A 5,141-nucleotide genomic window follows, 5' to 3' on the forward strand; every position below is an offset into this window, starting at 1 on the left:
TCCAGCTAAGAAGTTTGGACAAAAGGCATTAAGACGGGCAATCTGAGCTGATTGATGGATTGGCCAATATTCTGTGGCCTAAGAATGATATGGAAGCATCAATAAGCTGATAGACTTGAAGTAGCCATTCTCAATGGTCATCAGTATTATGAACGCTTAATGGCTTATAATTCTCCTGTCACCTCCAAATCATGGCACAATTCTTGTGGGGCTTGGGAAGGAGAAGCTTAGTTTCACCATTCACTGGATGGTCAGTCTATGCCACAGGATGGAAAATAACATGAGTGCAGCCAAGCTTAAAATGCAGCTAAGTGACACCCAGGGAAGAGACCAGTGCAATAATCAGGGTTGCACCCTAGACTCGAGTGGTACAGCATTTACTTATAGCAAGAGCATAAAACAATTGTACACAAGGTCCAAACCCTCCCAATGCATCATTCCCCCACGGCCAGAAGAGCCATTCTGCAGCCGTGATAGGCAGTGTGACTGCATGTACCCCACTTCTTGAGGCAGTATAAAGGCCCCAACTGCTCCCCTTTGGGGTCTGAAATACAGAAAGTTGAGAGCATTCCTGAGGGCCATCAATGTATGACTTTGAGTAGAACAAAAGATCACACATTGAATATGCAACAGGGAAATATATTCCCACACAAGGGGATAAGCCCAGCAAGGCTAAGTGGGTTCCCTATCTCTTGGTTAGGGTAGTGTTCCAGGTCCAAGACCTATTCTTATATGGTCAAGATGGAGTTGAACCCATCTTATAGGAGATTGGCTTTTTTAACAAGCTTCAAGAGGCATAGCTGGATCATAACATTGTCAGTTAAACCACTTATTTTTTCAATGAATAAATGTGATGTCTCCCACTGAAATTAAAACATCCCAAACACACATTCAGAGACAGTTAACAACACCAGTAACGAAATGGTTTTTTCCTCTATCTTCTGACAGTTGCTCTTACTCCTTTTTTTCTATAACCACTGCTTCCCCAATTAAAATTTTAAGAAATCCATCCTAGTCTCCTAAATTTCATAATCTTCTATCCAGTTTTTGCTCAATGTGCATGACTAACCTGTCCTTACATGTGATGACCATCTAACTGCATTTTGCTTCTTTCACAAACTTAGGCTTGACATCCTCACTACTTCTCACTAAATTCTTACTACTTCTCCTTGACATCTTAAAATCTGCTTCAGTGGATAAGTAATGATGAAAATCAATAATGCAAACAAAAACTGTATGCAAAGAAGCTACTGTTTATGTATGCCCATATATACTAACAATATCTTAGTATCAGTGAGCCTTTTAGACTATCTCTTTTTGCTATCCTTTCTTCTTCATTCTATTTCTCCTAATATACTGACTTTCAGAGTATGCCCACACATATAGAGCTGTGTACCTACACGCACACACACAATCGTGCACACACGCGTACTTTGTCCATTTTGACTTAGTGGTTTCCAATGGCTATTTTACAGAGAAAAAAAACTTAAGACCAATTGTAAATAATAATAGTGTCACTCAATACATGATATGGGTTCACAATTTCACACCATTATATGGCCAGTCTGAATGGATTGCTTGGTTAATTGAACTCAGAAAATGAATGGTTAAAATGCTGGTGGTTTAAAAATATTTTTGCTACTTTATTGCAGGCTGTAATGGTTATTTGGAGAGGCTACTCATGCTGGTAGCAGTTACTGATTAAAAATAATCCTCTCTGGGTAATAAGGGATTAACCACTTCTTAACTTCCTCCCAATCATTTATCTTAAAGCCTCGCTCTACTTCTCCTTCAGGAAAAAAAAAAATAGTCCTCTTTCTATCACAGAGCAATATTAATCACACAAGAGTAGAAAATCTTCTCATTAAAGCCCTGGAGCTCATTGGGAAAGTTTAAGTTATTCTAACACCTCCCTGATATTGTATCCATGTAGCCAACAGCACTGACTTTCCTGCCAGTTAATTGTCTTATATGAGCTGATTTAAAGACCAAAGTGCATTTTCTATGCTGAGTAGAATATACAGTTGTAGCTGTTTTTACTAAAGCAACCAATTAAAATTTTGTCTTCCAAAGCACTATTCATCCTTTAGTGCCATCACATTAGCACGTGCTTGTAAGTATGATACTGATAGGCTCCCATTTACACGCTTGATATGTTTCTGAAAAGTCAAGGATATTTAGAACTCATCTGAGGTGCAGAGAAGATTTCAGGCTAAGGGAAATCTATGCAAAATAATTTGTCAAATAAAGCATTCTGAAGTAAACAGCTACCCTCTAATGGATAAATTTTCTTGTAAGGCCATTGTGTGACCAGAAAATAATAACATACTATAAAACTAAAAGAGCATTGGCAAGACAAAGACCGCAATGTAAGAAAGGAAGGGAAGAAGGCAAAGAGTCAAATGAAATAGGACATACAGATGTGGCAATTTAAGAATGGGAACAGTGGAAGGAAAGACTCTCACCTTCAGAAAGCAAACTCACCTAAGACAGATTGTCAAGGAATTTTGAAAATCATCTGAAGCAATAGTGAACAACTAGAGAAGCCATTTAAGAAAGAGAAAGAGGCCTTTATGTTTTCCACCTAAGTGGAAAGTACACTCTGGAAGATTTCCACTCTCACTTAGTCCATGCAGTAGAAAAGGCATTCGTGAAGTAAACTAAAGTATCGATTTTTACGTTCTAATTCTTTCCAACTAAAGAGTAAATAACATTACAAGTCTTACGCATTTTTGAAGTTCCATGGCAACCACTGGATTAAACAAACTAAACAAGTATAATTTGCCTATAAACTTTTACTTTTCAGAGTTTCAGTATGTTAGCATATACGCTAAATCTTCAACAGAAAGAGTGTTTCCCAAATTTAAGCCACATAAATTTCTGCTAAAATTATTTCTGGGGATGAAAGATAAGACCACCATAAATTACCAAAAGTTATATTTAAAATGCAAACAAAAATGATATGGACAAAATCACACTAGGAGACAGGAAATAATCAAGTACAAATATTTGATTAAATTTTATTTAAAATATCAAGATTTTGAGTATTCATGTGGGACGGGACACATGGCTACTGCAAAATGGCTGTTCTTGACAAGGGTGTGGAGAGGAGAAGAAAGGTGTTATGTGCCAACTAAACAAAGCAATGGGCATTATTACTGCTGAAGGTACCAAAGCATTATGAAATATGCAGAAAACTGAAATCTATGTGCCTGTTTGACATCCTTCAGATTAAATCTGGATTAATGTATATAGTCACAAGCTTCAATAGGATTGAGCGAGAAAAACAAACTCAAGTAGAAAAGGTCTAAATCCCAAGAGTTACCAAACTATTACAGTTTTCTTAGCATATTCCAAATATCAGATATTTTGCAAAATGTTCTTCACTTTTTATATGTATCATAGTTTCATACACCTAGAAGTTTTGGTATCACAGTATGTAAGTTAGGTTATGAAGGCCTCAAACTTTTCAGTTACCACCTACAGACAAGATCCTATTTTAATGAACACACAACCAGTGTGATTTGTGATCTCAGGCAGATTTTTAACTTACAACCCAGGTTTTGACTCAAGCATCTGAGCGGACAGTGAAAAAGAGAAATTTGAGGAGAAGGGATGAGAAATTGATGGGTTTCGTTTTTACCATGTAGGACATTTGGCTGGAGACTTTCAGTAAGCAGTTGAATATTCACATCTGAAGTTCAAAAATAAGTTGGGCTAAAAATAAATATTTGGGGTTCATTAACAAATGATGGGAACTGAAGCCAAGGAAGTACTGAAGATCATTCATTCAGGTGGGCTGTGTAGATGAACAATATAGAGTGATATGAGAAAAAGCCTAGGAAAAAAATTAACACCTTGAAGAAAAAAAAACTCATTATTTAATGTGTAGTCAGAGAAAAACAAGAATTCCTTATAGGAGGATTACTTAACAAAGCTTATTTTATATGAAATTGCATCGTATTAATGATTTTCATTTTGAGTTAATTTTTGCAGTCTTAGAGCACACACACACAAACATACACATACAAGACCTACATGTACAAATGCAGATTTCATAGTTGTGGTTGTGGTACAAAAATATTACAATAGCAGCAAATGTTAATGAAATATTTACTATGTACCAGAAACTGTGCTAAATGTTTATGCAAATTAACTCATTTAACCATCATAACAACCTGCTCTACTTATCTGTTGCCATATAATAAACTAACCCAAAACTTGGTGTTTTACAACAACAGCTATTCATTATATTTCATGAGTAATGAAATCAGGTCAAGAAATCAGGTAGGGTTAGAATGGGTGATACTTATACTCCACATAGAGTCAGTTGAGGTCTCTAGATGATATTCAGCTGGTAGATCTAACATAATTAGGGAAAAATTTAAAAATATCATTGTGCACAGAGCACACAAGATTTACCAACATATAGCCCTCAAAACGTTAGTCTTTTCTCCATTGTATATTCTTGCCTCCTTTGTTAAAGATTTATCGACCATAGGTGTGTGTTTGTTTCTGGGCTCTCTATTCTCTCCCATTGATCCACTACCATGCTTTTTGATTACTGTAGCTTTACAGTATTATCTGAAGTCTGGGAGGATTATGTCACTAGCTTTGTTCTTTTTCCTCAGGATTGCTTTGGCAATTCTGTACCTTTTGTGGTATCATATAAATTTTAGGATTGTTCATTTTAGTTCAGTGGCCAACAGGTTCATGAAAAGATGTTCAGCATCGTTAATTATTAGAGAAATGCAAATCAAAACTACAACAAGTATCACCTCACACCAGTCAGAATGGCAATCATCAAAAAGTCTACAAATAATAAATGCTGGAGAGGGTGTGGAGAAAAGGGAACCCTCCTACACTGTTGGTGGGAATGTAGTTTGGTGCAGCCATTTTGGAAAACAATATGGAGATTCCTCAAAAAACTAAAAATAGACTTACTAGATGATCCAGCAATCCCATTCCTGATCATATGTCTGGAGAAAACTTTAATTCGAAAAGATACGTGCACCCCAATGTTCATAGTAGCACTATTTACAATAGTCAAGACCTGGAAGCAACCTAAATGTCCATCCACAGATGACTAGATAAAGAAGATGTGAAATATATATATGGATATTACTCAGTCATAAAAGAGA

The sequence above is a fragment of the Camelus dromedarius genome, chromosome 5 (assembly GCF_036321535.1).
Source record: "Camelus dromedarius isolate mCamDro1 chromosome 5, mCamDro1.pat, whole genome shotgun sequence".
Lineage (NCBI taxonomy): Eukaryota > Metazoa > Chordata > Mammalia > Artiodactyla > Camelidae > Camelus > Camelus dromedarius.